This window comes from Panthera leo, chromosome A1 (assembly GCF_018350215.1).
Source record: "Panthera leo isolate Ple1 chromosome A1, P.leo_Ple1_pat1.1, whole genome shotgun sequence".
In the NCBI taxonomy this organism is placed as follows: Eukaryota; Metazoa; Chordata; class Mammalia; order Carnivora; family Felidae; genus Panthera; species Panthera leo.
The window spans coordinates 94,918,857-94,943,357 of NC_056679.1; the positions used below are offsets into that span (position 1 = coordinate 94,918,857).

Genomic DNA, 24,501 nt, shown 5'->3' on the forward strand with positions numbered 1-24,501 from the left:
AAATTAATTTTTACACTCCTGTTTGATTGGAAGTGATAGCAGCCCACAGAGAAAGCCAGTGTGCAGGAAGGAGTCAGGAATTCATTTATGTATGTGATTTTTCATTCATTTGTTCAGTAAAGTTGATCGTTGTTTATTTTTTGTTTAGATGATCTGTCCATTGCTGTGAGTGGAGAGTTAAAGTCCCCTACTATTATCGTATTATTTCGATGAGTTCCTTTATGTTTGTTATTGTTTTATATATTTGGGTTCTTTCATGTTGGGTGCCTAAATATTTACAATTGTTAGGTCTTCTTGCACTAGTGAAGTTGATCAAATGCCAGGTGGGAGCAACAGCATTGGCCTTCCACTGGGAGGCCAAGTAAATTGTTGTTACTAGAAGACAAGCTAAAGGAGCATTCTGGATACAACATGGAAAGATTCAGAAGGAGCTAGGGAAATTCCAAGTGTGGTCTAACCACTTGTGAGGTTCAGAGAAAATAAGTGACTTATCTAAGGTCATTTGGCCTCTAATGGGCAGCACCAGGAATAGAAAGCTAGTCTCATGGGGTGCCTGGGTGGCTCAGTCGGTTAAGCATCCAACTTTGGCTCAGGTCATGATCTCACGGTTTGTGGGTTCAAGCCCCACGTCGGGCTCTGTGCTAACAGCTCAGAGCCTGGAGCCTGCTTCGGATTCTGTGTCTCCCTCTCTCCCTGCCCCTCCCCTGCTTGTGCTCTGTCTCTCTTTGCCTCTCAACAATAAATAAATGTTAAATTTTTTTTTAATAAAAATAAAAAGAAGAAAGCTAGTCTCATGATCCTCAGTCCAAATCATTACCGTTAATTACATTGTATTGCTTCTTCAAGTTGGGCAGAAAGAGGTGGTGATAGAAACTGCCATCTCCGAAAGTGGGGGAAAATACCCCAAAACATAGTTATCCCTTACCTAGTATTCAAAAGAGTCTTTTGGGGAATCCAAGAAATTCCTCTGCCAATGCTATTACCTTTGGGAAAGCAGTTAGAAGTCTGTCAAATATGTTGAATTTTGGGGCACCTGGGTGGCTCAGTTAAGTGTCCGACTTCAGACCAGGTCATGATCTCACAGTCTGTGAGTTCCAGCCCCGCGTTGGGCTCTGTGCTGACAGCTCAGAGCCTGGAGCCTGCTTCGGATTCTGTGTCTCCCTCTTTCTCTGCCCCTCCCCCCTTCATGCTCTGTCTCTGTTTCTGAAAAATGAATATACCTTGAACAAAAATTTATTTTAAATATATGTTGAACTTTGGGTTTCATGATCATTAAGGTAATTGAGCACTTGTTAACTCCCAGCATCCCAGGCTTGTGGGGCAAAGCACAGTCCTCCCTGCCCTACCCTCCTCAAAGCATCACTGGTGACCCCACACCCTCACATAACTCCCCTCTATCACTCGTCTCTAATGTCTGTGGCTTCATTGTGCTCATAATTTTCCTTTATCATGTTGGTTTACTTAGCAGGACATTTTGCTATTTCCGATCAGATGTTTCCCAGGGAGCCGAGGCCCATCTTACTTAATGGAAGAGAGCCAACACAGCCTGTTCCACACACTTCTCTGCAGCTTTCCCAAAAGCATGACTTCTAGCTTGAATCCTACAATAAATGTATGGGCATATGTGACACACTGTGTGTCGTTAATTTCTCATCAACAGATGGGTCACAATATGAGCCAAGGGGGAGTGTGGATGTAGCAAGAGCTGTGTGCGCTAAGTCAAGCCATGTTTAGAATGTCTTTGTTGGCTGTCATTGGGAAGAAGCCCATGCTGATTAATTGATTTGGGATGTGCATACGCTTCTATGGCGGGAAGCAAGAGGCACTGGGTGCAGAGAAAATAAGCCTGCCTGGGAGTGGCCTGGGAGAGGCCAGATGCTCCACAAGGGGTTCCGGTAAAACGAGAGCTGCACTTTGCAGGCTGGCCCTGACTGGAGATGCACCTTATTTGAGGGTTGCAGGTGCATGGACATAAAATCTCTCACTGGGAAATCTGCTCCAGTGAGGATGGCTCTGTTGACCTGGCCCAGTGAAGTCAATGAAGAAGGACGCTGCTAGGATTTGGAAAGGCTTAGGCTGTGCGCTCCCTGGCCGGGGCTTGCTCTAAGAGCCAGTACTGAGGCACTTCCTGGCCTGATGGTTTTCTTTGAAGCCACTGCGTGGCTCCCTCCCCCAGCCCCCTCTCTCAGTCTTTGCATTGGTACCATTCTAAGATCTGAGGTTTCCTCTGGAAATATGCTTCTTTTACCCATGTCTTACTCGTCCATCCAAGAGGCACTGTGCTAGACTCTGGGAGTACAGCAGCTCTAGCTGGTTAGCTACCACCTCGTCACACTCTCCTAGCACCTAGCATAGGGTGCTGTAAACAGAGACATTCAGAATAGTGGACTCCTAGAGCTGGGATGTCACTGTGTTTGAAGGAAAGCAGTCCCAAGGCGTTGGCAGACCTTGTTCCATTACCATGCATCACCCAGATGCACAAGCCCCGGCTGTCTCTCTGCAAACTAAACAAAACAAAACAAAACAAAAACTGGGGTGCCTGGGTGGCTCCGTCGGTGAAGCATCCAACTCGATCTCAGCTCAGGTCATCATCTCACCGTTTGTGAGTTTGAGCCCCACGTCGGGCTCTGTGCTGACAGTGCAGAGCCTGCTGGGGATTTTCTCTCTCCCTCTCTCTGCCCCCCCCCCCCCCCACTGCCACCACCACTCTCTCTGTCATTCTGTCAAAATAAATAAACTTTAAAAAATAACGAAGACAGACACCAAAACCTAGAATTTATTTTTTATTTTTGCTTACATATGTTGAGATTCAGTTTACATACAAAGAAGTATACTCATTTTTATTTATACATTTCACTAAGTTTTGACACACATATAGATGGAATCACGTAATCACCATCACAGTTAAGATACAGAACATTTTCACCTCCTAAGAGATCCCATGTATTCCTTTGCACTCAGTATCTTCCAGCTGTGGCCCCAGGCAACCACTGATTTATTTCCTGTCTTTGTAGATTGGTTTTGCCTATCCTAGAATCTTATGTAAATGGGAACTATACAGTGTGTATACTATGGCTTCATTTGTTCACCATATTTTTAAGACGTATTTATATGCAATATTTGTTCCTTTTTATAGCTGAAGAATATGCCATAGAATGCTTAGGCCGCAAAACGTTTATCTGTTTGTCAGTTGATGGGTCCTTGGATTATTTCCAGTTTGGGGTCTATTATGAGTTAAGCCGATCTGAACATTTGTGTCTGTCTTTCGTTTTGATTTTTCTTATGGAAATGCCTGGGAAGTAATGAGTTGTATGGAAAATATTTAACTTCTAAGAAGTTGCCAAACTGTTTTCCAAAGTAGTTGTAGCACGTTATGTTCCCACCATTCATCTATGAAGGCTCTTACTGATTCACATCGTCCGACACTTGGTATTGTCAGTCTTTCCAATTTTAGCTTTTCTAGATGGGGATAGTGGTTTTAATTTGCACTTCCGTGATGACTAATGCTACTGAGCAATTTCTCTGTGCTTCTTGGCCATCCATATATCTTGAGAACTGTCCTTTCACATATATTGCTTTTTTTTTTTTATCATGCTGATTGTCTTCTTAATGTTGATTTATAACAGTTCTTTATATTTTCTGGAAATAACTCCACTATCAGTTATATTTACTGTATATATTTTTCCTTGTCAGTGGCTTGCCTTGTAAAAGCAGAGTGTTTAATTTTGAAAAAGTCTACTCTTAGCAATTCTTTTCTGTTGTGGTTCATGCTCTCCGTGTCCTAAGAAATCTTTTCCTTCCTCACATTCACACACATTTTTTTTCCTGTATTTGTTTTTAAACATAAAAGCTAAAACTATAATTCATTTTATTTTTTTATTTTTTTTGTTTTTTTCAAAAAAATTTTTTTTTAATGTTTATTTATTTCTGAGACAGAGAGAGACAGAGCATGAGTCGGGGAGGGGCAGAGAGAGAGGGAGACACAGAATCCTAAGCAGGCTCTGGGCTCCAAGCTGCCAGCACACAGCCTGATATGGGGCTCTAACCCACAAACTGTGAGATCATGACCTGAGCCAAAGTCAGTCGCTCAACCTACTGAGCCACCCAGGTGCCCCAAATTATAATTCATTTTAAAGTAATTTATGGAGCGCCTAGGTGGCTCACTTGGTTAGGTGTCCGACTTCGGCTCAGGTCATGATCTCCTGGTTCATGGGTTCGAGGCCCGTGTCGGGCTCTGTGCTGACAGTTCAGAGCCTGGAGCCTGCTTCCAAGTCTGTGTCTCCCTCCCTCTTTCTCTGCCCCTCCCTGCTCACACTCTGTCTCTTGGAAATAAATTTAAAAATGTTTTAAAGAAGTAATTTTGATAAAGGGTGTGAGGTAAAGGCCAAGGTCCATTTTTTTTTTTTTTCTAAATAGATAACCAGTTAGCTGGCATTGTCATTGAAAAGAGCATCTTTTCCTGAATCATCTTGGTACCTTTGTCAGTATCATTTGACCATTGGTTATGAGGGTCTATTTTGGACTCCTTACATGGTCCCATATCCTTACACTGAACCTACACTATTTAATAACTTTAGCTATATAGTGATCATGAAGTAAACTTCATTATAATTTTTCAAGATTGATTAGGATATTCTAGATCCTTTGTATTTCTTTCTAAATTTTAGAATTAACTTCTCAGTTGGAAAGGAAAAAAAAAAGCCTATGTAATTTTGACTGAGACTGCATTTAACCTATAGATCAATTTGGAAAGAATTCACATCTTAACAGTGAATTTCCAGTTGTTTAATTATTTAATTTCTCTCAACAATGTTTTGTCATTTTCAGTGCACAAGTCTTATACTTGTTTTTTATTACATTTATCTCGTGGGGTTTCCGTTTTTAACGCTATGTAAAATGGCATTTTTTATATTTTACCTTCTAATTGTTCACTGCTAGTGTCTAAAAATACAACTGACATTTGTATTTTAATCTTGTTTCCTGTGAACTTGATAAACTCATTTCTTAATTCTGGTAGCTTTTTGAGGGTCCCTTTGGATTTTCTTCCCCTGGGATCATGCAGTCTGAGGAAAATGATGATTTTACTTCTTCGTTTCTTACATCTATGCAATTTTTTTCTCATTGCACTAAGAGGGCCCCTCGGGATAGTATTAAATCGAAGTGATGAGAACAAATAATATTGCTGTGTTCCCTATCTTAGAAGGAAAGCAAGGCTTTTTGTTGTTGTTGTTGTAATTCTAGTTAGTTAACATACAGTATTATATTAGTTTCAGATGTACAGTATAGTGATTTAGCACTTGCATACATCATCCAGGGCTCATCACAAGTGCCCTCCTTAATCCCCATCACAAGTCTTTTTTAAGTTTTTGGGGTATGTCTCCATGAGACTGAGAAAGTTCTTAGATTGCGGGGACTTTTTATCATGATGGAGTGTTGAATTTTGACAAGAGGAAAATGTTTTTGTTGTTCCCTTATTCTATTAATATGATGGATGACACAGACTGATTTTTGAATATTCAACCACACTTATATTCCTGGGACTCAATCCAAATTTATCACTATATATTGTGCTGGATTATCATTTTTTTTTAGTGTTGTTAGACTTGACCATAAAGCCATGTGAGTTTCATTTGTGGCAAACGATTTAATGACACACTTAGTTACTTTATGTTTTTGAATTGTCTTTAAGTCAACTTTGCTCATTTCTTCTTTAAAGGACTTGTCCATTTCCTCCAAACTGTTGAATTGATGGCCATAATGTTATTCGTAAGAATTCCTTGGCAGGTGTTCAATATCTGTAGGGTCTGCAGTGGATATTCAGCTTTTATTTCTAACACTGGTAATTTATGTCATCTCGTCTTTTTCTTGATCATCAGATCTTCAGATGATATCATATCTTGATCTTCAGATGATATCATATTCATATCTCATATCATATCACTTCATCTGAAGATGAAAGCTTATCAACTTTATAGATCTTTTTAAAAACCCCACTTTTAATATGTTTTCTCTATTATTTTTCTGTTTTCAATCTCATTGATTTCTACACTAATATTTATTAGTATTTTTCTTTTCTCTACCTCTTCAGATATAATCTGTTTGTCTTTCTCTTGCTCCTTAAGATGAAAGGTTAGGTTAGTCCTTGTAGATGCTGTTTCATAATACATAAGCATATAATGCTATATATTTCTCTGTAAGCACTGCATTAACTGTATCTCACAAATTTGACACATTTTGTTTTGATTTTCATTCAATTTAAATTTTTCACATTTTCCTTAGGAATTCCTTTTTCACCTCTGGATTATTCAGGAGTGTAATGTTTAATTTTTCGTACATTTGGGGCTTCCCCCCCAATTTTTTTTGTTATTATTTTTTAGCTGAATTCTGGCATGGGCCACAAATATACTTTGGATGTTTTCTATTCTTGTATAAGTATATAAAAATCTGATAGGCCACAAAACTTGTGGCCAATCTCCAAGATTGGCTATCTTGGAGAATATTCTGCATTTGAGAAGAATGTGCATTTTTCATTACTGAATGGAATGTCCTATAAATGTCATATAGGACAAGTTGGTTGATAGTTGTTTAGATCAGATACTCTTATGATTTCTGCATACTTGTTCTCTCAGTTACCAAGGGAGGAGTGTTGAAGTTTCCAACTACAATTGTGGATTTGCATATTTCTTCCCTCAGGTCTATCAGTTTTTACCTTATTTGTTTTGAAAACTCTGAGATTAAGCACATACACATTTAGGATTGTTGTGTCATCTTGAAGAATTGACCCCTTTATCATTATGTAGACCTCCTCTTTATCTCTGATTTCATTCCTTGTTGCAAAGTGTACTTCATCTGAAATTGAAATAGCTAATATAATCCAGCTTTTTTGTTGTTTAATGTTTATCATATGTCTTTCTCCATTGTTTACTTTTAATGTATCTGTATCTTTATATTTAAAGTGGGTTTCTTATTGAGGTCATAAGTTTGGGTATGCTTTTCCACCCACCCCCGCATCTGACATTCTCTGTCCTTTAGCTAATGTTTTTAGGGGACTCACATTTATTGTGATCACTGATGTTGTTGGATTAAAATAATTTGTTCTTTATTTCTTTTTCTTCTGTATTTAACTTCTTCTCTGTATTTAACTGTGCGTTTTTTTATTCCATTTTATCTGCTCTATTGACTTATTTATGTAGAATTTTAGTGGTTTTCCTTGGGTTTACAGTACACATTAAAAATTTTTTTTTCATGTTTATTTATTTTTGAAAGAGATAGAGAGACAGAGAATGAATGGTGGAAGGGCTGAGAGAGACAGAGACACAATCTGAAGCTGGCTCCAGACTCTGAGCTGTCAGCACAGAGTCTGATACAGGGCTTGAACCCACCAGCCATGAGATCATGACCTGAGCCAAAGTCTGACACTTAACCTACTGAGCCACCCAGGCGTCCTACTATATATACTTTTTTCATGTTTGTTTATTTTTGAGAGAGAGAGAGAGAGAGAGAGAGAGAGAGAGAGAGAGAGAGAGAGCATGTTCATGAGTAGAGGAGGAGCCAAGAGAGAAACAGGGAGAGAATCCCAAGCACACTCTGCACTGTCAATGCAGACCCTGACAAAGGGCTTGAATTCACAAACCGTGAGATTATAACCTGAGCCAAAATCAAGTCAGATGCTTACCCAACTGAACCACCCAGGCACCTCTACAATATACATTTTTAAAGTAATCTGAATCTACAGTCAAATCATCTTATAGTAATTTATGTGTGGTTTAAGGACCTTCTAACATACGAGCAATGCCTCCCATTCATCATTTGTGCTATTGTTGTTATATGTTTTACTTCTAGATAAGATATAAGTACATAATACGTTGTTCCTATTTTGCTCTAAATTGTCAGTTGTCTTGTAGAACAGTTTAAAATTAAGCAAGGTCAAATATTTCATTTTCTCTTCATTTTTTTGTATAAAAGTAAATTTCTGACCTCTGTCATCTTTATTCTCCCTGAAGAACTTGATGGAACATTTTTTTGTAGAAGGCAGTGAATTCCCTCAGTTCCCCAGTTTTTGTTTTGTCTGAGAGAATCTTTATTTCTCCTCCATGTAAAAGGATATTTCCACTTCATATAGCATTCTAGGTTGACAGTGTTTTTCTTTCAGCCCATTTAAGATCTCTCTTCTTGTCTTCTTGCTTGGATGGCTACTGCTAAGACATTGACTCTAATTTTTATACTTGTTCTCTTATTGATAATGTGTCTTTTTTTTTTTTCTGACTGCCTTCAAGATTTTCTTTTTGTCTTTGGTTCTCAGCAGTTTGCTGTGATATGTTGACCTAGGTTTTTTGGGTTGTTTTTGTTTTAATCCTTCTTGGTGTTCTCTGAGTTTCTTGGATCTGGGTTTGGTGTCTGTCATTAATTTTGGAAATTTTCCAGCCATTGTTTCTTCAAGTATTTATTTGAGTCCATTCTCTACTTTCCTAGGGATTCTAATTTTGCACATGTCAGGCCATTTGATAGTGTTCCACATCTCTTTGATGTGTTTTCTAATTCTTTTTTTTTCTAATCTCTTTCCTTTTTGCTTCAATTTGCATAAATTCTACTGACTCTTCTTCAAGTTTACTGATATTTTTTTTTCTCCATCGTCTGTGTTATTTGTACTGATGAGCCTATTAGAGGCATTCTTTATCTCTTTACTGTGTTTTTTATTTCCTACGTTTCCATTTATTCTTTCTTATGGTTTACATTTCTCTGTTGAAATAACCTATCTGACTTTGTATATTGTTTACCTTTTTCATTATAGCATTTAATATTGTTAATCATAACTGTTTTCAGTATCCTGTGTGATAGTTCCAACATCCGTGTCATAGTTGAGTCTGTCTCTGATCATTACTTTATCTCTTGTACAGTGTGAAGGTTCATCACGTGTCTGTGATGAACGAAACATTGCCGAATTTTTTATTTGCCTCAGGTTTCAGTAGCGCTCAGAATGACACTATTGCTGATCTTATCTTTATTTAAAATTTTGATATTTTCTTCATTGTGAAAACACTGTATTACTTTTGAATTTTTGAAAATTGCATTAAATATTATATATCTTGATTGCAGCTTCCCCTTAAATTTTGTTACTGAGGTCAGTGCCTCACTTGGCTACCCTAGTGCAGGACTTCTGCTTTCTATATCTGAAGCTAAAAACATTGAAATTTTAATAAATTACATTGAAATGAGTAACCCTAATGTCTACGCAGAGGGATTTTAGGATGAAAGGCCTTCTGGAATTTTCTATTTTAGACAAAAAGCAGTAAAGCATACGCTTCACCTGAGCACTTAGCCCGGGGAGATGTGTCTCACTGACTTTTGACAGAAGGGGTTTAGGTAGCTGTACTCATGGCCTCACAGAGGTTTATTCCACTCTATAGAAGTCAGGGGCTCCCATAACCTAGCAAGGAAAACTGAGGTAGGTGCAGCCTAATAGTTGTAAAGATTATTAGCTCTCATCTGTATGCCAAAAGGATTCTGGGGCTTGTTCTCTGTAAGAAAAAGTAACCAGGGCTGACCAGGTCCTGCTGTTGAGGAGGACCAATACATAAAAGAACCACCACCTTGTAACCAAGTGACAGTGTCTGGGGCTTAAAAAGGTACCACTTTAAGAGAAAGTGTTTATCCTAACACCTTCCCAGCCCCCCTCCAGTGAGGGAAGCCAGGAGGAAGAAATGGGACTTCAGTATCTACTTTCTATGACCTTCATGAGGTCACCAGGCCCTACCTGTATTGTAGGACTCACACAGAGGGGTGGGAAGGCCCTTGTGACTATGTTCTCCCAACCTCAGGAGGTCACATTTTGAACAGGAACATATGCAGTCACTTATGTGGCTGTTTTCCTTTAGCTGTGACTCTCACTGTGCTCTTACCCCCACCCCATCCCCACCCCCCACACACCCACACATACACTGTAATTCTTTGCATGAGAAAATAGAAAATAGAAATAATAATAAAATTTTTTTCTGTGTCAGTGCTGGTGAGGTAACTGAAAACTGAGCCACCTCCTTAGAGACCCAGGGAGTGCATCCCAGGACAAAAAGGCCAAAAGTCTGCTCATAACTGGATCAAGCATTCCCTAAATGTTGTGGCTCTAGGTACTGTTCTAGATAAAATCACTCTCCCTGCCCTCTTGCCTCTCAGGGTCAAATGGCAAGACACTTTGGGTCCAAAACACAGGCTGCATGATTAGACATTTTAGGAAGCATATTAAGATTTCCTTTCTACTTAAGTGTCATTCTTCATCATTCAAAGCTTTAAGTTACTGGGGCAAGCTTTCTAAAGCCTGATGAATCTTTCCTGTGCTTCAGACCTGATGACTATGCCCAGGGGAGTGGTGACGCCAGTGGTGGACAAATAGGCACAAAGCTTAGACTTTTCCTAGCAATTAGGTAAGCTATTATAAAGCATTTTCTAGAAACTTCTAACAAGAATCAGGATATGTTTTCAGAAATAGGTAGTTTTGGGGGTGCCTGGGTGGTTTAGTTGGTGAAGCATCTGACTCTTGGTTTCAGCTCAGGTCATGATCTCATGGTTTGTGAGATTGAGCTCTGTACTGGCGGCATGGAGCCTCCCTGGGATTCTCTCTCTCCTTCTCTCTCTTCCCTTCCCCTGCTCCCTCTCTCTGTGTCTCTCTCTCTCACTCTCTCAAATAAAAAAATAAACTTAAAAATTTTTTTTTAAAGAAAAAGATAGCGTTCCCTGGGAAGAGCATGCTAGAGCAAAATTCAATATAGCCTCCAGGGAAATGTTAAGAACTCTTTTGACCACACATGACTGTTAACATACGTTACTTACCTCAGTGCCTCCTAAACTTTTTCTCACGTGATATTATGCACAGAAAATACTTGCTCAGCACATTGGAGTAGATCATAGAGGAGTTTTGAACCCTTAACTAGACTGCTCGCAGCCTGAAAAATTGGAAAGATGTTTGTGTCAGTGGGAAAGAGCTATATCCGTGAAAATACAGGGAGTTTACACCTCAGTGAAATACATAGGGATCTGGTTAGTGGTCAGGTACCTACCAAACAAGTTGATGAACCTTAGGTCCTGTTACGTTGAAGAGAGCACATCATGCTTGGTGGGCTCATTTGGATTCTACAGGCAGAATTTTTCTTGTTGGAGTGGCAGCTTTGCCCATTTAGCAATAACCTGATTAAGATCTTTTGATGATCTAGTAAGTGAAAATATTTTGCTAGCCTACTAAGTAATCGAAAATAAAATTCCACTTTATGAAAGACAGAATTAGTTTGCTAAAATTAAAAGTTTCTAGATTTTCATATTTCAAAAATCGCAATAAGTTCATTAAAGGTGAATCCATCAGTATCCCTCTCTTTGTCTGTCTGTCCCTCTTTCTCCCCTGAGCACATGTTTTTTTCTGCTTAATGAATAATCTAGCCTTCACTTGCCAGGGGATTTTTATTCACTTAGTGTTTTCTTTATTTTTGAGAGAGCGAGCAAGAGAGCGAGCAGGAGAGAACAAGTGCAGGCGGAGCAGGGGCAGAGAGAGAGGGAGACAGAAGATCTGAAGCAGAGCTGGAACTCACGCATTATGAGATCATGACCTGAGCCAAAGCCAGATGCTCAACCGACTGAGCCACCCAGGCACACCAACCATGTGATGTTTAAAAAGCTGCAAGTTTCAAGTAGGTCCTAAGGAAAGAAAGGGCACTCCAGTGAGTCTAGAAACCAGTGCTAGTGACCCAGCAGATTCCAAGAGCTTTTGGTATCTGTAGCAACTTGAATGTCATATAAAGTTGGCGTGGCCAGTAAGACTCTGGAGCAAAAAGCCTTTGACAGGCAACTGCTCTCCTTTTAGATGTAGCTCTCGGCTCTTTGCTTGGCTCTGGTGAATGTTGGACATGGGGCGCTAAGCGACCATATGATCCAAACCACCCCAGCATGAATGCTATCTTCTCTCCCTGTCTGTAATGATGAGCCAGCTAAGAAGCATTCCATTATGGGGTAGAAGTAATGTTTATGAGACCAGCTACCTGAGGGGGAGAATTTTAAATTCAGGTGTAATTACAGATGGTTGTGCCTGAAATGTTGGCAGCTGGAAACACTGGAAAGTTCAACGGCAGTATCCTGGTCCCACTCAAGGTGCCTTGAAAGATGGAAAGGCAGGAAAATCTTCCCAGTAGGCAGAACTTCTTGGTCAGTACATATTATTGTCCATTTGTTGGAAAGTAAATGTGGCCTGAGCCCAGGAACACAGTCAGTGCTGATTCCAGCAAGAATCTACACAAGGATTGGGGCACCTGGGTGGCTCAGTCGGTTAGGCGGCTGACTTCGGCTCAGGTCATGATCTCACGGTCCGTGAGTTCAAGCCCCGCGTCGGGCTCTGTGCTGACAGCTCAGAGCCCGGAGCCTGTTTCAGATTCTGTGTCTCCCTCTCTCTCTGACCCTCCCCCGTTCATGCTCTGTCTCTCTCTGTCTCAAAAATAAAAAAACGTTAAAAAAAAAAAAAAGAATCTACACAAGGATCAAAAACAATTGGTGTTCCTACTTTATATGTGTGAAGTATATGAAGGTCCTGGTAGCCACATAGCCACTGTCTATCTAGATAGATAGACAGCCTGAGGGACTCCTAGACAGGATTTAGAGGTTTTACCCTTTACAGGTGACAGGTAGCGGGAAAAAATATGTCCTTGGAGAATTGGGGTGACATCACTGAATTTTTCTCCAAAAATCGCAAATGAATTTTAGGTCCACTCCACAAGCATTTATTAAAGCAAGCACTTACCTGGTTCAGACACTGTGCTTACTACTGGAGATCTGGCAGGACCCAAATAATGATGCGTGTCCCAGGATTCAGTGGGATAGCTCCCTCCCACAGTCTGGGAACTGAAATTCAAATATTTGTTTCGAGGAGCCCAGATATCTGCTTCACATTTATGTACTGCTGGGGTAAGAGATCGGCTTGTTCATAAATACAGAAAGCCAGATGGTGGTGAAACACAGTAGGGGGTTGAGAAATGAGGAATGAATTAATGACTAAAACTATTCCTAAGCCCTCTTTCCCCAAATAGTGGCAGCTAAAGCCATAAAACAGTCCCAATGGGCTCCTGCTAATGATGAGATCCTGTGATAATCCCAAAAGCCCCACTTGAGGCATGATTCTGAGCCCATTCTGACTTTAAGAGGTGAAACATAGAGGATCATACTAATTAATAATCAAGCTGCATACTGTTAGGCCTGTGGTGGGTGGTGGCTTCCTTCTGAATCTAGTTCTTTAAGTTTTAGCTACGGGCTCCTTCCAGCTCTCCCCAGCGTGTATGAGGCATTAATCAGTCAAAGACTTGGGCTAAATTAACACACAGAATTACAATGGGATTCTCTCTGGCTTTCTCCTTTCTAACATGCCCCCTTTTTCTTCTTTGATGGCTATCCTTGTCCCAGGCTTCTTTCTCTGCTTCTGACAGACAATAAGCTGGTGGATTTTCCTACCAAAGCATTAGTGACCTGACATTGTTGCCACCACATCTGTGGCTCCCTTCAGGGTAGTGACAAAAACAAGACGCTCATTCTGTGCTGATCACTTTTCTAAATTTCAGCTCCCTTCCATAATTAGCCTGTGTTTTTCTTTTTCTTTTTTATTTTTTTTTATTTTTTTTAACGTTTTATTTATTTTTGAGAGAAGGAGAGACAGAGCGTGAACAGGGGAGGGTCAGAGAGAGGGAGACACAGAATCTGAAGCAGGCTCCAGGCTCTGAGCTGTCAGCACAGAGCCCGACGCAGGGTTCGAACTCACGGGCCGCGAGTCATGACCTGAGCCGAAGTCGGCCGCTTAACCGACTGAGCCACCCAGGCGCCCCAGCCTGTGTTTTTCAATCTCCAGAGTCTTAAGGTAATTTTTCCCCATTTTGTATTTTTTTTTCTAGGGGTTATAGCTGTTATTTGAAGGAGCATAGGTTTTTTTTTTTTTTTTTTTTTTTTAGGAGTACACTCCTTCTAAACCAGAAGCAGAACCTCAATCATATTTTGCAGGTTTAGGATGTCAGTTTGACTCTTTTTATTTTTGTTTATTTATTTATTTATTGTTTCAGGTTTTTAAATTCTAGTTAGTTAACATATAGTGTTCTCTTGGTTTTAGTAGAATTTAGTGATTCATCACTTACATATAACACCCAGTGCTCACTGTTGTATTGATTCTTTTTAAATATAGATACAAGTTCTCTGTTGCAGTGATTCACTTTTTCCATTCAGAAGTTCTATCCATTTTTCTGTTTTATTTTTCTGTGAATCTTATTTATTTTCAAGACCTTGTCTGCAAACTTTTCCTCTGGTTCATTTCTCAGTCTGCTTTTACTAACTGTTTTATCTCTTGATTATTAGTTTCTTTCCTCCTTAACTTTAGTTTTATTTTGTTGTCCACTGGACATTGTGGATTTTTAAACTTTTTAGAGGCTTCAAATTATGTTTTCTTTCACGAGAGTTGATCCTCCATTTCCTTTATGAGGCTTACAGAGTGGGGAGTGATGACTTAGTCAGAGACTCAGCTAAGAAAATGCTTAGCTGCAATTTTTGTCAAGTCTCAGTCTACCTCTGGTTCATCCCTGCTCTAGGGTATAGTCGTCCAAGTCTGTCCTGACGTGGCCACTAGGTACACCCATCTTGGTAACAACTCTGCAACTCTAGCCTTTGTCTTCTCATCACTGTGAGACTACCCCAAAGCCCATTCTGCTTTTCACAGATTTTCTACTTAGCTTTTTAAAGCTCACAGTCGGTGTAGCTTCAGAATTTGGCAGGTGTTTTTAGGGAAACAACTGGAAGTGTAGTGAGGTCACGCAGGTTTCTAGCCCTGTGAGATGGCTAAAAAATTCTGATTTTTCTCATTCTGCTTTTTGGCCAAAATCAACAAATGCCTGAGGAGATAAAGTGGCTATACAGGATCAGTTCACTTCTCTTCATTTTGTCTCCAGAATGTTGGTCTCTGCTACCCCTCAGATATCTCTATACAAATGACTTCTAGAAAGAAAAATGGTGTGGCTTTTTGTTACGGGGTTTATCTGTTATCAGTGGGAGCCTTAGTATGTCATAAGCCAGAAGCCAGTCTACGGGAAAAAGTGATAGATGTATAAATAAAACAAGAGAAACCTAAACAGACCAGTTATGATAATATGCCACGAACAAAGGAATATGATTCACTCTGACCTCTGTACTCACTCTCCACAGCCAAAACGAGAAACAAAACACAGAGAAAGAGAGAACAGTTTCAAAAACATACCATCCAGTCTCATGCCCTACATTAACACAGGCTATTCCTCTGCTGGAAATACCCTAATTCACAACCAAGACACGAGGACAGGTAAAAACAATAAGACTTCACATTTTGGCCATAATGGTAAAGGATGAGTCCGTCTGGGAAGATTTGTCTTTGAAAAGGGGAGCTCCATCTGGGTCCATTTTGCTTCTCTTGACCACCATTTCAGCAAGGAAAGGGGGAGAGGCATATTTCTTCTCAGAGAGGGGGCTCCCCTGGGTTCCACAACTGACAATACATCACATGTGCTGAGCCCCTGCTCTGTCCAGCAGTGCACTAGACACTGTAAACTCAGGGGTAAAATGAAGTCCAAATCTCTGCCCCGGAGGAGCTCCCAGTGTCTCGTCACAGCTTTTTCTGCATGTTTGAGAGCCTCGCTAGCAGTTGCTAAGGGACAAGCTTTAGTAATGTGCTCAATGAGATGTCTTTTGTTTCTCCTTCCTGCCTGTATCTTCTGCCAACTTTATATCTCTCCAATTAATGCCAAACCAGGCAGAAAGTTGTAAGCCAAAGAAATGAGAAAGGCTTGTGCTTCTCATAGCTTGAAACTGACCCCATAGTCCACTCTCCTCTGCTAAACACATTAATGCCATTCTCAAAGCTTTGCCACTGGGTTGAAAATGGAAAAAAAAAATCTTTTATAGGGATTTTTATATCAACCAGATCCAATCATGCCTGGGTCCTTTTTTGATAAGGCAAACGGGGAGATTACTATCTAATGATCTCTAGCCAGTAATAGTTAAACTCTGAATTTGGATTTGAATAAAACGTTAACACTCCTGGCATGCAAAGATTATAGAAATGTAAATTGTATCGTAAGAAACAGTCCCCATTGCATAGCTTAAAAAATACCAAATTCTACTTGCAATTATTGCCAGAGACTTAAAAATTAAGTTTGCTTCCCTGGAGAAGTTTAACTTTCAGAATGGTTACTTCCATTATCTGCCCATCCAAAATTATTCAGTTGATTTAATCCCCTCAAAATTAGGGGATTTTCACCATGGGATTTAGCCAGGGGATTTTTTCCAGCCCTGCTGATACCAACATTTAAAGTGATTATGTATAATCTATTTCCTTTCCACTATTTCATCTCAGAAAATACGATTTCCCCAATTTTTCTCTCTTCAGCAGAAAAGAAATCAGGACTGGGTATGCTATCAGAATTCAGCCCTATGCCATTTATTGGACAGAATGGCTTTAAGAATTGCTGCTGAGATCTCTCTGGCAGTGGATTGTCTTTCCAAAATCCTGATATGTTCCAGCCAGAGCAGTTCACAGGTCAGAAAAGAGCAGGGTGTTGGGTTGTTGACATAAGAAGGGTTGGATAACCCAGGAAACATTTGGAGATACTGTCAAACGTCTTTGTAATAATATATCCCCTGTGAGCGTTTCTGTTTGGAGTGATAGGAGGCAAGGAGAAGGAATGGGCATTGTTGTTTCATTCAGTGTCAAGGGGTGGTGGGAATTGACACAACTACGTTATAGAGGTTAAAGTCAAAGCTGTAGTCATCAAAGCATAGAGCACGCAATAGATTTTACATAACTTTAAAAGCGGCATCGTTTATGGTAGTCAAGTACTAATACCCTTCACCAGGTATTCCCTGCTTTATGTAGAGCAAGGGCCAGAGAGCTGATGTTGGCTATCAGGCAATTTAGATATGGTCGAAAACAGCTTGTTTTTTAATAATAAAGTCTAAATCTTTAAGACATAAATATTTTGGACAACATTTATCAGAAACAACTTTTGGTCCCTTTAGTCTTTGAAAAAATGTGAAGTTGAGAGCAAGAACATGGTACAAGATTCCTGCATCTCCCTCCATCCCCAAGAAACATAGATACAGCTGTTTCTACTTCTGTCCATGAAGGATTAATTGCTATAGAAGCATGCATAGGCATCTTTTGAGTCTTTGGTTGGTTACCAGTCTGAGCATACTCTGTTTGTTCAAGGAATTAAAGGGAAACATGAACATAATGAGTACCAAAGTGGAAAACATCCCACAAAGTTGGACAAGAGCAACTTCCAATGTAGTATAATTATGGGAAAACTATAAAATAAACAATTACCAGGGTTCACACAGGACCAGGAATTGTTTGCCTAATGTGCAGCCAGAGCAAAGAGGCACTGTTGAGTTGAAGAACATTCAGTAGAGACATCAGAAGAGCAAGTCTTAGAAGTGGGGAATAAGGGCTCCTCTAGGCCCTTTTATAAAGAGTTTTTAAAAAATACTTCAAAGGGGTCAAATTTAATGTGAAAGTAACTGCCTGCCGGAAAATGTTGAACTCTATTTAAAGGAATGCAACAAAACTCAGCATTCACCGGTGTTAAACTGACAATGTCTGGGCAACCACTAAAAATTACTATACACGTAGGGGCGCCTGGGTGACTCAGTTGGTTCAGCGTCTGACTCTTGATTTCAGCTTGGTTCATGATCCCATGGTTTATGAGACTGAGCCCCATGTTGGGCTCTACACTGACAGCACCAAGCCTGTTTGGGATTCTCTTGCTCTCTATCTGCCCCTCCTCTACTCATGTATGCACACGCTGTCTCTCAAATAAATAAACTCAAAAAAATTACATATAAAGAAACAAGGCAATCCACATTGGGAGAAAAATCATCAATAAAGATGAACTCAAAATAATAGAGATAATTGAATTAGTAGGATGTTAAATGGCTATGATAAATATGTTCGGTTTATTCAAGTAATTAAAGAAAAACATGGACATAACGAGAAGGAAGTGGAAGAAATAAAGAATTAAATGCAACTTCAGACAATGAAAAATACAATATCTGAAATGAAAAACATGCTGAGTAGGTTTTAGAGCAGATTAGACACTGCAAAAGGGAAGATCAGCATACTTGGAGTTTTAGAATATAAATCCAAAGACAGAAAAATGTATCCAAAGTGAAATAGAGAAAAAATTTTGAAAAAAAAGTGAACAGAGTGTCCACAAGCTGCATGGCAATATTAAACAGTCAAACGTATGCGTAATTGCAGTCCCAGAAGGAGAGGAAGTGGCAGGAAGCAGAAAAAAAAATTTGAAGAAGTGACCAATGTTTTTTCAAATTCGGCAAAACATGAAACCCATAGATCCAAGAAACTCAATGAGCATGAAACTGAAAAAACATAACAAAAACATACCAAAGCACATGATAATCAAATTGCTGAAAGCCAATAATAAAGGGTGTGTCTTAAAAGACACCCAGCCTTCTGGTTTGGTATGTAAGGCTTTTGGAAGCCGTCACTGAGTCCTAATAAGTAAAAAGCTGAACTAACTGAAAAATCAACAACTCTTCTTAGATCTGTCAGAGAAGTGAGGTCATAGGGCAAACCCCTGCCCCCCACATCAGAGAGAAAGACAGGTTCAGAGAATCACAGTGTACTGGAGCAGAAACCCATGCGCACAAAGCTCTGTGGGAACCATTACCAGGTAGAATACCTGAACTGTAAATGATGAATTGCCGAAGGCTCAGTGTGGATGAGTTGGAGAGTTCAAAACTCCAGAGGGACTAGTCAGAGAGGAGCCTTCACACTTCAGCTGTTTCACCACCAGGAGCCCTACCAGGAGTTCTCATGGTGAATATTGGAGGAATAAATCCCTCAAGCTTATGTGGTATGAGGAGGGGAGGGACACATTTTTGAAATGTGCCGGGACATTCTGTTCTTAACCAGGCCTACACTTGAGAAAAAACTATTTTATCAGAGCTTCATCTAATGGGGTTTTCCTAGAGCCTAAACAAGTTGGGGGAAGGGAAGTACCCAACTCCAGTCCCCTCTAGCCATCCTGTCCCACCCAAGAGGGAAAAACATTGAGAAACTCTTGTGAAGTTCACTGTCATAGGCACGGGCTCACTAAAAGACTGAGACCTAATTGTAGAACAGAATGCTTCCCCTTTCCTCATTCCCTACCACCACATAACTAAAGACCTATTTACCACAGTTTCTTTTACCCAATATAGCATATGAGACTTTCACCAAAAAGTTACAAGGCTTATAAAGGCAAAAAATAGTTTGAAGAGACAAAGCAAGAGGTGGAATCAGACTGAGACATGGCAGAGATGTTGGAATTATCGGGTTGGAAATTTAAAGCAACTATGATTGGGGCACCAGGGTGGCTCAGTTGGTTAAGTGTAAACTCTTGATCTCAGCTTAGGTCACGCTCTCACAATCATGGGATCGAGCCCCACATCAGGCTTTGCACTGGGTGTGGAACTCTGCTTGAGGTTCTCTCTCTCCCTCATCCTCTGCCTCTTCCCCTCACCCCCTCCAAAAAATAACTATGATGAATACATTAAGGGCTCTAACAGAAAAAATAGACAACATGCAAGAATAGATGGGTAATATAAGCAGCAAGGTAGAAATTCTAAGAAGCAAAAAGAAATGCTGGAATTAAAAATCACAGTAATGGAGAGGCACCTGAGTGGCTCACTCAGTTGAGCCTCTGACTGCAGCTCAGGTCATGATCTCACCATCCGTGAATTTGAGCCCCACGTCAGGCTCTGCACTGACGGCTCGGAGCCTGGAGCCTGCTTCGGATTCTGTGTCTCCCTCTCTCTCTGCCCCTCCCCCACTTGTGCTCTGTCTCTCTCTATCAAAAATAAATAAATGTAATTTAAAAAAAATTTTTAAATTCACAGCAATGAAAATGAAGAATGCCTAGTAGTAGGCATTAATAGACTGGATACAGCTGAACAGATCATCTCTGAGCTTGAAGATGAGAGAATAAAAACGTTAAGAATGAAAAACCAGGGTAAAAAAAAAAGCCTGTAAAAAATGGAACAGAAGGACGCCTGGGTGGCTCAGTTGGTTAGTCCAACTTCGGCTCAGGTCATGATCATGCAGTTCATGGGTTTGAGCCCTACACTGGGCTCTGTGCTGACAGCTCAGAGCCTGGAGCCTGCTTGGGATTCTGTGTCTCCTCCACTCTGCCCCTCCCCCACTCACATTCTGTCTCTCTCTCTCAAAAATAAATAAACATTAAAAAAAACTTTTTTTTTAAATGGAACGGAATATCCAACAATATCCAACAGCATTGTTGGATATTGCTGCATTACTGCATTACAGCAATAATGATTGAGAATTTCCTCCAGATCAATGTCAGACACCAAGCCACAGATCCAAAACTCAGAAACACAGAGCAAGATAAATGCAAAAATTAAAAAAAAAAAAGCATAAAAAGGAAAAACTATAGCTACACATATCATATTAAACCTACAGAATTTTCAAAAAGTAAGAAAAATTCTTGAAGGGGGGGAAAGCTTACCTAAAAAGGAACAAAGATAACAGTTGCACCCACCTTACCCTTAGAAGCCACACAAGCAAGAGAGTGGAGAGAAATATTTGAAGTGTTGAGAGAGAAAGACAAAAATAAAATCACCACACCAATTTAGAATTCTGTGTGCTGTGAAAGTATCTTCAAAAGAGAAAAGGAAAGACTTTCTCAGACAACCAAAAATTAAGGGAATTTGTTGGCAGTGGATCTCCCTTGCAAGAAATGTTAAAATAAGTTCTTCAGAGAGAAGGAAAATGGTTTGGTCAGAAACTTGAATCTACACAAAGAAAGAAAGAACATTAAAAAGGAATAAATGAAGGTTAGGGAGCATAAAAATAGGGGCACCTGGGTGGCTTGGTTAAGTGTCCGACTTTGGCTCAGGTCATGATCTCACGGTACGTAAGTTTGAGCCCTGCATTGAGCTTTGTGCTGACAGCTCGGAGCCTGGAGCCTGCTTCAGATTCTGTTGTCTCTCTCTCTGCCCCTCCTCCACTCGTGCTCTGTCTCTGTCTCTCAAAAATAAATAAACATTAAAAAAAACTTTTTAAGCATAAAAATAATACATTACATCTAGAGAAATAAAGCTAAATGTGACAGCAGCCTTCTCAAGAACATGTGAAAATGACATCTTTAAAGTGCAAGAAGAGGGGCACCTGGCTGGCTCAGTTGATAGAGCATGTGACAATTTTTTTTTTTTTCAAAATTTTATTTCAGTTCTAGTTAGTTAACATACAGTGTAATATTGATTTCAGGAGTAGAATTGTGATTCATCAGTTACATATAGCACCCAGTGCTCGTCCCAAGTGCCTTTCTTAATACCCATCAGCCATGTAGCCCATATCCCACCTCCTCCCTCCATCAACCCTCAGTTTGTTCTCAACATTTAACCATCTCTTATAGTTTGCCTCCCAATTTTTTTCCCTTTGCCTATGTTCATCAGTCTGTTTCTTAAATTCCACATATGAGTGAAATAATATGATATTTGCCTTTCTCTGACCGATTTTGCTTAGCATAATACACTGTAGCCCCATCTACATCATTGTGAATGGCAAGATTTCATTCTTTTTGATGGCTGCGTAATATTCAATTGTATATATTTTATAATTATTATATTATTTATATTATTTTATATGTCATATTACTTATAAATATATTATTTATATTTATTACATATAATAATATCATTAATATATTATTTCTAATTACACACACACACACACACACACACACACACACACGTACCACATCTAATTTACCCATTCATCGGTTGATGGATGTTTGGGCTCTCTCCACAGTTTGGCCATTATTGGTAATTTTGCTATAAACATTGGGGTACATGTGCCTATTCGAACTTGTATTTTTGTATCCTTTGGGCAAATACTTAGTAGTGCAATTTTTGGGTCTTAGGGTAGTTCTATTTTTTTTTTAATGTTTATTTATTTTTGAGGGAGACAGAGCATGAACAGGGGAAGGGCAGAGAGACAGGGAGACACAGAATCTGAAGCAGGCTCCAGGTTCCAAGCTGTCATCCCAGAGCCCGACGTGGGGCTCGAACCCACAAACTGCGAGATCATGACCTGAGCCGAGGTCAGACACTTAACCGACTGAGCCACTGAGGTGCCCCTTGGAGTAGTTCTATTTTTAACTTTTTGAGGAACCTCCATACTGTTTTCCAGAGTGGCTACACCAGTTTGCATTCCTACCAAGAGTGTAAAATGGTTCCCCTTTTTCCACATCCTCACCAACTTCTTGTTTCCTGTGTTAATTTTAGCCATTCTGACAGGTTGACAGTCCCATTGTGGGTTTTTGTTTTTGTTTATTGTTTTTATTTTGAGAGAGAGGAAGCATGAACTGGGGAAAGCCAGAGAGAAAGGGAGAGAGAGAATCCCAAGTAGGCTCTGGGCTGTCCACATGTAGCCGGACCCAGGACTCCATCCCATGATGGTGAGATCATGATGTGAGCCAAAATCAAGAGTCTGATGCTTAACCGACTGAGCCAACCAGGTGTCCTGCATTGTGGTTTTGATTTGTATTTCCCTGATGATGAGTGATGTTGAGTGTCTTTTCCTGTGCCTGTTAGCCATCTGTAGGTCTTCTTTGGAGAAATGTCTATTCATGTCTTCTGCCCATTTCTTAACTGGACTATTTGTTTTTGGGGTGTTCAGTTTGATTCGTTTTTTATAGGTTTTGGATGCTAACCCTTTATTAGATACGTGTTTTGCAAATACCTTCTCTCATTCCATAGACTTTTAGTTTTGTTGATTGTTTCCTTTGCCATACAGAAGCTTTTTATCTTGATGAAGCCCCAGTAGGTCATGTTTGCTTTTGTTTCCCTGGCCTCCAGCAACATGTCTAGTAAGAAGCTGCTGCAGCCAAGGTCAAAGAGGTTGATGCCTGTGTTTTCCTCTAGGGGCGTGATGGTTTCCAGTCTTGCATTGAGGTCTTTCCTCCATTTTGAGTTTAGTTTTGTGCCTGGGGTAAGAAAGTGGTCCAGGTTCATTCTTCATGTCGCTGTCCCAGCTCCACTTGCTGAAGAGACTGTCTTTATTCCATTGGATATTCTCTCCTGCTTTGTTGAAGATGAGTTGACCATATAGTTGTGGGTCCATTTCTGGGTTTCCTCTTCTGTTGCATTGATCTATGTGTCTGTTTTTGTGCCACTACCATACTTTCTTGATGACTACAGCTTTGTAATATAGCTTGAAATCCAGAATCTTGATACCTCCAGCTTTGCTTTTCTTTTTCAGGATTGCTTTGGCTATTCAGGGTCTTTTGTGTTTCCATACAAATTTTAAGATTGTTTGTTCTAGCTCTGTGAAAAGCGCTGGCGACTCTTGATCTCAGTGTTGTATTGGAGCCCCAAATGGGCATGGAGCCTACTTTAAGATGAATGAATGAATGAATGAATGAACGAATAAACAGAGGAGAAGAGGGAGAGAGCTAAACCTAAGTTTTTTTCTTGCTGGAAGTCCAGTTGTTAATAATTTACCAACACAGAATGCCAGAGCATTCTGTTCTTACCAAGGGCTACACTTAAACAGGGAAAACAAGCCCTTTCATACTATTATTGTTTTGAATATAAAGCAGCACAATCTCCATGTGGGATTTTGTTAATACAGTAAAACCTTGGTTTGTCAGCATAATTCATTCCGGAAACATGCTTGTAATCCAAAGCACTACTATACCAAAGTGAATTTCCCCATAAGAAATAATGGAAACTGAGATGATTCGCTCCACAACCCAAGAATATTCATATAAAAATGATTACAATACTGTAACATAATACAAAATAATAAAGAAAATATAAAATATAAAGAAAAATAAATCAACCTACACTTACCTTTGAAAACCTTCGTGGCTGGTGTGAGGGAGACAAGAAAGAGGGGGGGTTATTGTGGAGATTTACTTTTCATGATCACTAACGGAATCACTGCTATCTATTGGCTCAATGGAATCTTTTTTTTTTTTCATACAACTTTAACAAGTAACCTGTCCAATGACCTAGAATGAAGCAAAGCATTCCTAAGCTTGCTCTTGGGTGGAAAAGCAAAGGACTGTCCATAGTGCTTTGAAGTGACAAAAAATACACTAGTTCCAGTTGTGGGCACCTTCCAACCGTCTGAAAAATCACTGATCTCTGCCAAACACCACAGCCTGAGACCAAGCATCTGAGCGTGGGAGACCATCACCCACAATCCTGCAGTGAGAGAGAGAAGAACCATTGGCTCAGTTGTGATCACGTGACATTCGGCATCATGTACTACTTGTATTGCAAGACATCGTTCGTTTGTCAAGTTAAAATGTGTTAGAAATGTTTGTTCATCTTGCAGAACACTCGCAGAATGTTCTGCTTCTAAGAACATGGTCCGCATATTTCTGTACACATGTGAAATGGTATTCTTTTCTTTTCTTTTCTTTTCTTTTCTTTTCTTTTCTT

General features: G+C 39.9%; 1 protein-coding gene across 1 annotated transcript in view; it reads left to right on the top strand.

Moving 5' to 3' along the window:
- LOC122229901 overlaps positions 1–24,501 on the top strand; it is a 39,204-nt gene that overhangs the window by 4,579 nt on the left and 10,124 nt on the right. The gene's annotated exons all lie outside the window — the stretch shown is intronic.